Here is a 10749-nt window from a genome sequence, read left to right as displayed (position 1 = left end):
CTTCTGCTCTATCAGAAATCTTTGAACAGGGTGAATCCTAATCTCTCAAGGTCTTGTTACGTTTACAATACTGGACTGTGCCATATAAAAAAGGCACAGAAAACCTGTGCGAGTTAAAGCTTTCTACAATTAAATTAGTGTCTTGGTGAATGAGGGGAGAAGAGTGGATGTTGTTTAAACTCAAGTACGGCTTCTGACACTGCCTCTCACAACATCCTCATGCACAAGATGAGGACGTACGCACTAGATAAGTGGATATCATGGGTGATTGAACTGCCACGATCAGAAGGTTGTGATCAGTGGCACAAAATCAAGTCTTGGCAACAGAACTGGTGACCTGGAGTTTATCACAAACTGATAGTTAAATCTCTCTTTCCTATCCAAAACCAATTGAAGGCTATAAAGCATAGCGGCGTACATACGAGAAACGGGTAAGGATCATGCCAATGAAGTTGGAAACAGGAAAACACCTTTTGTTTTCATTTTCACTCAGTTCTGTCACTATGCCAAGTTACTGCTTTGTTGAACACTCTTCTGGAACACAACCCTGCACTTTGCCCAGGATGGCCTCAGCCTTCGGAACCTCACCAAATGCAGTGGCAGCCTCAGCTTTATTTTAAGTGACAGCAATATCTGTTTGAGGTGGAGTTCCTAAGAAAATTCTGTCTATGGAATGTATATGTGTTCCTGTTTATCCACCCTTCCTCTACTGAGGAGTCCCAATGCTGTTGGCTAAAGACAGTAGGCAACTTCACAGAGAAGAGACCCTGCCATTTACCCAGCTGCAGAAAGACTACAGAATAAGTTTAAGCCTTATACACCAGCTAATTCGATGGCAGAGAGACATCACAAACACCGTAACAGGGACAAAACAAAGTGTTGATGCCCCGTTAGGCACCTGAGAAATCAAACACAAGACACAAATCCAGAAGAAACTAGATGTCTTTAGGTGAGAATCTTTCACCTGCTCACTGAAGCTCCTGTTTACAAAACACTCCAGACCAAGGAAGCTTGGACAACCTTCCTGATTCTGTAACACCCACGGCAAATTTTTTACAAAGCAAAGAGTCAGAAGACTGACTTACCATGCGCATCGCTTGCTGAAGGGATGCAGGAACTCCAGGAAGAGCTTGCAAACACAAGGTGACAGTAGCTTCACAGAGCTCCCAACGCTGTATTGCTCGAGAGCCAAGCTGACCCCTCTCCACACACCTGATCCCTGACCACCAGGTAGGGCTTCTCCAAGTAGCTTGTAGTCACCTTTGCTCTCCACCTTCCTGGCAGCCACACCTGACAGGCTCCTCAGCTGCAGGCACTTGGACAAACTGAGGCAATTACTGGGTTTCTGCTCTGACAGGTCTGCGCTCTCTATTTGACAGGACAGACTGCTTTGATCAGGGACTGAGTGGCATTTCCTCCAAGCAGAGTCAGTTTGCAATAGCCAGGCTCAGGGATAATCTTGAGACAAGCAAACTCCATAGTTTTAAAGCAAGGAACCTGCATCCTCTATTGCCAAAATTGACAAGTTGCTGTTGTCAAAGTTTGCTGTTGGCCAAGACCAGTAAGTCCGTGGTAGAGAAAAATCATGGTGTACAACCACACCAGTAAATAAAACTTCAAGGCACAGGGTCATTCATTTCCCAATCATTACCAATCCTGTAATTGTTCACGTGCTCCTGCCTTAACCACAGAGGACTTTCTCATAGAATACCTGCCACAATTTGCAGAGTAAGACTTACCAGAGACATCTCCCCACAGGAATAACTCGAGGTCAGTGAGTGCGTTCTGGTCAGCACGCAGGAGAGGAGCTAGGTGTGTGTGGTGGGTTGACCCTGGCTGGACTCCAGGTGCCCACCAAAGCCCCTCTATCACTCCCCTCCTCAGCTGGACAGGGGAGAGAAAATACAATGAAAGGCTCATGGGTCAAGTTAAGGAGAGGGAGAGATCACTCACCAATTACCATCATGGGCAAAACAGACTTGACTTAAGGGAAATTAGTTTAATTCATTACCAATCAAAATCAAGAGTAGGATAATGAGAAATAAAACCAAATGTTACAACACCTTCCCCTCACACCTCCCTTATTCCCAGGTTTAACTTTAGTTCCCATTTTCTCTACCTCCTCCCCACAGCAGCGCAGGGGACAGGGAATGGGGATTGGGGTCAGTTCATCACGTTGTCTCTGCCGCTCCTTCCTCCTCAGGGGGAGGACTCCGCACTATTCCCCTGCTCCAGCGTGGGCCCTTCCCCGGGCTGCAGTCCTTCAGGCACAGACTGCTCCAGCGTGGGTCCCCCAGGGGGTCACAAGTCCTGCCAGAAAACCTGCTCCAGCGTGGGCTCCTCTCTCCACGGGGCCACAGGTCCTGCCAGGAGCCTGCTCCAGCGTGGGCTTCCCATGGGGTCACAACCTCCTTCGGGAACCCACCTGCTCCGGTGTGGGGTCCTCCACAGGCTGCAGGTGGAGATCTGCTCCCCCGTGGACCCCCATGGACTGCAGGGGGACAGCCTGCCTCACCAGGGTCTTCCCCACGGGCTGCAGGGGAATCTCTGCTCCGGCGCCTGGAGCATCTCCTCCCCTCCTTCTGCACTGACCTGGGGGTCTGCAGGGCTGTTTCTCTTACATGTTCTCACTCCTCTCTCCTGGCTGCAGAATGTGTAGGGTTTTTTCCCCCCTTCTTAAATATGTTATCCCAGAGGTGCTACCACCGTCACTGATGGGGTCAGCCTTGCAGCCAGCTGGTACTGGCTCTGTCAGACATAGGGGAAGCTTCTAGCAGCTTTTCACAGGAGCCACCCCTGTAGCACCCTCCTGCGACCAAAACCTCACCATGCAAACCCAACACAGTGTGCCACCAACAGCTCTGTCCTCTCACTTCCAAGGCCCAAGAACAATCCCTCAGCTGGTCTTTCATGACAACATAGAGGTAACTCCATATGCAAAACACTGCACCTCCTTCTCAATGATGCTGGCCAAGCCAGAAAATTAAATACCCTATATTTCATTAACAATAGAAAAGAATCATGAAAAAAATAAGCAATGGAATAGTTTGTTTTGGTTAGGTTTTTGACAGCTCCAAGAATATCCAGCTTAGACATGCCAATAGGTTGTTTGATTCATACAGGCTAAAAAGCTGACCTTCCAATGGAAAGGAATAATGGTAATTTACCTGATTTTTTTTTTCCTGATGCATAAAAAAAAGTGTGCTTACCTGTGCTAAGATACTCCTGCTTCTTTTAGACTTTCAGAACCTTTTTCAGGGTGGTTTTTTTTTTTGAGGGGGGGGGGGAGGGGGGGGGCGCAGAGTGGGGAGCAGGGAAGCAGAAATAAAAAGATAAATCCCAGCATCATATTAGGCTGGTTGTTTTGGAACAAAAAAAAAAAAAAAAAAATTCAATTTTACTTTTTCCATGAAGACTTACAAAGAGAAGAGAAACACGTTTTCATGAAACATACAGATTATGCTTTTGTTGAAATTTTATGGAAATCCAGGAAAGGGAAAAATAAAGGACCTCCGGACAGAAATAGGGCTAGAAAAAGTGACAGAATGAGATTCATCTTGGGAAAAAAACCTAAGCTAGCAAGAACATAGCAGATTGTATTATGAAATTCAGTAAACTGTGACAGTAAATGAACAACTGCCATCAGATTAACTACAGTGTGAAAATCTACGAAGAAAAGTTAGGGCAGTTCAGGGTTCGCATGCCACCACACACAGCAAGGTAAGTCTCTTGGCTGTAAACTCTGCTCAGACCACAGCTGAAATGTTATGCTGGTATTACTGCACAGCCCATTTTAGAGGCATTAAAAAGAAAAGAGAGAGAGAGAATCAGAGGGAGCAAAGAGCACCTTGTACTGTACATGTCACGGTTAAACCACAGGTACTGTACTATGCACTGTAAATGCATAGGAATACCTTAATAGTACAAGTGTAGTACAATAGTATTTAAATACAGTGTATTTTAAAATTTTTATTTTTAAAACACTCAATGTTTGGTTAAAAGTACCAACAAAATACCTCTTTGGTAATAGGAACATTTTCTGCATGGTTTGGGTATACTGGGGTGAAGAGGAGAGAGGAGATAAGCACACCTACAGCAGCTGTACCATTCTACTCACTTTCAGGATCAAAGAATGATCCTTCACTGGTCCTGTGTCACAGCACAGATACCACTGTGATACACTGAAGAAAGGACAGAGGGGAAACAGTTTCTAAGATGCAGAAATTCTGGGGTTGCTGGTAAGCACACTCAGCATCCTTCACAGCTAACAAGGAAACACTGAGCAGAAGTCCCATGCTAGCTGAAGTTGGTGGCATTTTTGCCAAATTTGAGAATTCTTACCCTTCGTGGTAGAAACTAAGCACCGCCCAGAGCAGGCTCCTAGGCACACTGGTTGCCCTCCAGTACAAGGAAGGACAACGCATTGGAACTGGAGTAGAAAGAGACGGTCCAAGGAAAAATCCTGCACTAGCCAAGAAGGGATGTTGTGAATCACTCTTCACATTCCTATGGGTTCTGAAATGGTTTGAACCCACAGGTTTCAGAAATGGTTACTCTAGAGGAAAGATCATGAACTGAGATAAACAGTCATTGCCATGAACAGAGGTACACCCTTCATCACTATCCCAAGACATGTTTCCAACTTTTACTCTGTGAAGCAGTCCTGCGTGCACCACGCACTACAACCTTCAGAGCTGTTCAGCATATTTCTTTCCAAGAAGCTCTCTCTCACTTGATGTCTGATGATTTTCCTCTCAAAAATGCACTGGGCTGTATTTTTTCCTGACTGACATATTTTTATTCTTTCCTGCCCACATTTATAACATCTTCAGTGCCCATTCACTTGCCTTTAACCTCACAGGTCTTTGCCAAACTTTCCAACTTAGAAACAACTACGAGTGTCCTGAATGCACTACCCAACTCCTTTTGCAAATCATAGGGAAAAACTGCATTAAGACAAAACTCTGCCAGGGGTTTCTTCTTTTTAAATCACCACACTATGGATGTGCACACTGTTGCCATTGCTGTGTTTGGTTTGTAGTCCTTAAGGTTCTGCAGCTGCATTTAAATCCACATTAGCATTTAACCCCCATCAATCTGAACCACTTTTTCCTGTTGGAAGGAACACATATGCATGTTCTGGAGACAAAGAGCTGGAACACTGCCAGGATCCATTCATTTTGTAATTTGAGGATACTGACATATGTATTTCCCAAATGTTCTGCATTCATTGAGGTTCTTTCATCTTGCTTTTCATAATTATCTGTATTTATTCACCCAGGTTTTAAAGTAACACAAACTGAAAATTGCTTAAAATTAATGGGCATGGTCTCCATAGCTAAAGATTGAACAATGTGGTTTCCAGCTTATTCCCAACCATACAGGTTTCACCAGAATTGATTCAAAAATTTTACCTGTTTTTTGAAAGAAAACTTTTCAACTGGAATAGAAATAGTTGGGTGCCCATGATTATGTTAACCTCCCTATTTTGTATCCTGTGCTGCATAAAAAGCCCTATTATATAAAGAGCCCTACCATATCCTGGGCTGCATAAAAAGTGTGACCCTTTACTCTCATGAGACCCCATCTGCAGTACTGCATCCAGCTTTAGGGGGGCTCCGGTACAAAAATGACATGAACCTGTTAGAGCATATCCAGAGGAGGGCCATGAAAATGATCAGAGGGCTAGAACAGCTCTCCTATGAAGAACACTGAGAGTTGTTCAGTGTGGAGAAGTGAAGGCTTCAGGGAGACCTTATTGCAGCCTTTCAATACTTAAAGGGGGCTTATAAGAAAGACAGAAACTTTTTACCAGGGCCTGTAATGATAGGACGAGGGGTAATGGTTTTAAACAGAAAGACGGTAGATTTAGATTAGATATTAGGAAAAAATTCTTTACTGTGAGGGTGGCAAGACACTGGAACAGGTTGCCCAGAGAGGTTGTGGATGCCCCATCCCTGGCAGTGTCCAAGGCCAGGTTGGATGGGGCTTTGAGCAACCTCGTCTAGTGGAAGGTGTCCCTGCCCATGGCAGGGAGGTTGGAACTAGATAATCTTTAAGGTCCTTCCAACCCAAACCATTCTGTGATTCCTCATGTTTTTGGTTGGGGTTTTTTTGTTGTTTTTTTTTTCCTCTCTCCACATAGAGGAAAAAGTAGTGGCAGAAAGATGAACAACAGAGTAGAAATACTGCCATGATAAGCCTTATCCCAAAAAATTACTTTCTTATCTTTCCAACTGTTCTGCAGAAGCCATCTCCTTCCTTCTTCCTTGTTGAGTTATACTTTCTTGTACTGCACCAGGAAAGCTTTTAAGTATTAAAAAATCCTAACGTATATACATAGAAAGGAGAAAGCTTTGAAGGAAAATATTTAATGACTTTTTAATGAGTTTTATCAGCCCAGAAGATAAATGTTGGCCAAGAAAGTTACAGAAGAGGTAGAAAACCTAGAAAAGCATTTGCTAAGCAGAAGCTCTGACTACTGGCCCATTTAATTCTAATCAAGACTGTGGCAATACAGAGGTTAAACTAATGCAAATACATTGCTATATATGTTTCTCGAACTGGACACTCTATGACCTGCTCCAAATCAGAATCCCAACAACAAAATCCCTGCGATCTGGATGAGATTCCCCAGTGAGAACGAGAAAGGCAATTTCCATTTTCTAGTTTTTACACCACCGCCTCCCCAAAAAAACCCCACAAACAAGCTTTGCCCATTAACATTAAATCACTCTCCAAAATCTTGGAAGTAGATCAGCTGTGATTAATTGTTGCTGATTTATGTACACAAGCCAAAATGGAAATGTGTGTCAAAACAGGCCTGAGAAAGCACAAAGGAAAGCAAAAGTAGAGATTCACAGGAATCCAGAACTAGCTTCATTCAGAATTTTCTCCAAAAGGTCTCATTTGTTTATTACAAAAGTTTTGATCCTACCACCTTTGTAAGCCTTCTCAAGAAAGAATGGTGTTTAGAGTGAGTGAGTCCCAGGCTGTAACTAGTCATTAAAAGGATAGAAAGAAACCATAGGAGCACACTGTCACTATTCTCAGCTCTGCCACCAGCTTTCCTTTGCCGTTTCATCAGTGTCCTTCACCTTCTGCCTCCATATCTCAGAGGCTGCAGTAATACTATCATGAATTACTCACGAGTTCTTACAAGACTTTGAACTACTTTAAATATAGCAGTCCTCTGATCTCCTCATTTCATATAATGTGTATCCATGCGTATCACTTAGGGCAGGGTGAAAGGAAGAAGAGAACAGCAGGGAGAGGGAGGTAACTACAGAATAATTACTGCCAGCGTGAATGCTTTTCTCAGTCGTTACCCACCTGCCCTTTAAGCAACTGAAGAACGTTTTAAGGCTTTCCAAGTAAGTTAAGAAAGAAAAATTGAGAGGTAAGAATGAAGCAGCAGACAGACAGGAGGGCTTAATTCTATGCAAGTCACCTGTTCCTGTTGGAGCGATACACTATGAACAGCATAATTTAAGTGTTACATTTTCAGCTTAAATATGCACATAATTAGCAGTAAGTCCAAACCAGAGTCCTAACTGCTTAGGATACATACAGTCTTTGAAGAAACATAAGGTCCAAATCCTTCTCACCACCCTTAGATGCAGATACTATTCCCACCCACACAAGCTGTTCCTAAAATGCAAGTACCCTCCATGCAGGGGATCTCAAAAAGCAAAGTGGGTTAAGTTTTCTGCTTTTGCCATCTCATTCTCCTTCCTGCATACCAACCTCCTTTCATACTAAAAAAATTACACTAGCTGTTACCTTCCCAATAAAGGATAAAGGCTATCAATACTTCCCACACAAACTCAAACTATAGAGATGCTCTAATGTATATGAAGACCATTACCACTATAACAATCTCTCACGATATTCTCCTACGCCTTACAATTTCTCTTCACATCAGCCAAGATATACTGGTGCCCCAAGGCGGCATACAAACCAAGTTAACTACATTGAACAGAATTGTCACTTTTTCTTTTGAGGGTAGCTGAGTCCCAAAAGTGAGAAGTGATGTTTTAGTGACACCTATGCACTGTTTCCTTCTCAGTCCCAGAGAAACGCATATACTTTCCATCACTGTCCAAGGTTGGGTGGGGCTTGTATCATCCATATCTATGTACATGCACACATGCACGGATATATACACATATATCTAACATGACTGCCAGTATGATTGCCTTCACCAACTCTTCAGCCCTTACAGGTCCTTAACCACCTGTCTCCTAAGCACACACGCACACTTACACAGCCATACAAATAATTCATCTGGTCTGTAAAAAGATGTTGCTAAGGGTATACTTTCTCACAACATCCTCTAGAGCAGGCTGAAGGTGGGCTATAGACTAGATTATTAGACTATGTGCTGGGAAAGGACCAAAGCAGGTTCCCTTTCAGCCAGAGATGGTACCAGTGCCATGTATTATTATACCACTCTACCTAAATTTGTCGATGCACACAGTCTTGGGTCTGACCTGAAAACCTGGCTGCGTGCAGGCAAGGAACAGAGACGCTAAATGGCAAAGCCTGAGCCGGAGCCAGCCTGCAAAAAGTAGAGGCACCCAGCGCGCTTAAAGACCGTTGCCACTTTCTGCTCTACCAGTGACCTCTTGTGGGGAGGGTGGAAAACAACAGCCCCCTCTTTCCCTCTCCACACCGCTTTGAGCAACACCCGGGACAGAGGTGTTAAGAAGGAGCCTCGAGTTTACCCGTTTAAGGGACCTTCAGTACTTTTGCAAATTGCAGACTGGATGAAAAAATACTGCAAGCTGAGGAACTAGGGATAGGATGAGAAGGAAGATCCTGTCATTGATAAACAGGTAGGGATAAAAATCACTGATGAAAGCGAATTACAGTAATTTTGTACTCTGGACTGTATTGCAAATCAAGTGACTTTTTTGTTTTGTTTGTTACATTCAAGACCCCTAAAGAAATTGCTTTGGAAGGATAAATAGTGAGAAATCACAATGTAGTTTCTACAAGTTAGGAAGCACAAGTGCTATGTAAGGCAAAGTATTGTGGAAAACAAAACTTGCAGCAGCAGCAGCTGAGCACTAATGCGATACTCTGCTTTACCAGTATTCCCATCTGATGTGGCGCAGGCTGCTTAAAGCTAACTTTTCATGGGTATTCATCACCTGCACGTTCTCCGTCTAATGACTGTCTGAATTAAGATCCTGTAGGAGTGATCTGTGGTGCAACTGAAGCCCCGGGAAAAGCTGTGCTTTGAATGGGGGGGAAAAAAAAATTTAAAAAATAAAATCACTGCATTATGGTAAGCATTCCCAGAATTGGCACCTAACGTTACAGCATTACCTTTAACAGTTTTTTCTGCCTCAGTTTGCCATCTGAAAATGGAAACTGCTTGTTAGCCATGCAGGAATATCATGATAACTGCGTATCTCTGTACTCTATGTGTACTTGTGAAACAGTTCAGAAATACTACTGGTTTTGCAGCAGGATGTAAACAACATGCAATAAATCAAGATTAGGGCCACACATATTAAATAAGCACTAATAAGGCTACTTAATTACAGTTAGGGTCTTATGGATAAAAGCTTGTAGTCAGAAAAATAATAAAAGTTAAGGATCAAACTATTAACAATATCCACTTCACTTCCAGTTTGTCCTAGCTTTTGAATGTTCGAATTGGCAGATTTATTTTAAAACAACTGAACTTCTGTTATCAAAAGAAAAATAAGCAACCCATGAGAGCCAAATTGAATACACAGTAGGCAGGATCAAAAAAACCATATTATCACAAGAGCCTACCTCTTCCCAACACAGTAAACGTTAGCAGCAGTAGGTTTTATATGGAAGAGCAAAATGTGGAAGCTGTTGAAATTTAAGAAACACTTTGCCCAGGAGCTTCCCAGTAGTTTGGCAACGATACAGAAATAGTGAGATTCTGATCTTTGGCTCCAACAATCAGTATGATTTCATCAAGAAACTTCTGTGCTTTCCCTAACCTTGACCTTTGTTATTTTCAATCTATTCTTTCTTTCCTACTCTCCTTTTTCATCCCATTTCATCCCATTCCCCACTTCAGATTTGCCCTCCACTAGGCTTCTACCTTTGATACCCTTCGTCCAACTTGTCCCAGTTCCTTCCATCCGATTTCACATTCAAAGACAAGTAGTAGGAAGCTTAGAGATGAAAACACAAAATGTTCTGTCACTCATTTTATCCCCTCTCAGCCCCAATTTAAAACCAGTTTCCCCACCATTCTCAACTCATCCTAGTTAATGTGATTTGTCCTACTCCCAGAACTAGCAGCTCACTCCTCGATTCAAGAAATGTCTTCTTTCACATTTTGAAGCCATCAGAACACTGTACCATATATAGAAGATCTAGATCTCTGCTCTCAGTTCTGTGCACAGACTTTGCTGCACCCTAGCAAACAATGTCCCTGCCAAAATTTAACCAAAATCTTTCAGCAACTCTTTGGATATGGAAACAGAAAGCACAGTTCTTGATCAAATTCAGGCAGGGATCTTTCTTTGATCTTAAAATGACTGAAAATGTTTAATCCTGAAGCAAAGCTTATCCTTCTTACCAAAAGAATGACAAGGTCCCAGCACATGAAAGCTTTGAGCATCTAAAAATAATTAGACTTTCTCATTTAAAAATGGAAGAAATGACACATTTCCTCATGTCTATGAGCCATAGCGCACACAATTACCACAAGAGATCAGATTACACGTAGTAACTTGTCTACATGTCTGATTGATG

The sequence above is a fragment of the Buteo buteo genome, chromosome 19 (assembly GCF_964188355.1).
Source record: "Buteo buteo chromosome 19, bButBut1.hap1.1, whole genome shotgun sequence".
Taxonomy (NCBI): domain Eukaryota; kingdom Metazoa; phylum Chordata; class Aves; order Accipitriformes; family Accipitridae; genus Buteo; species Buteo buteo.
This window is presented reverse-complemented; position numbering follows the sequence as displayed.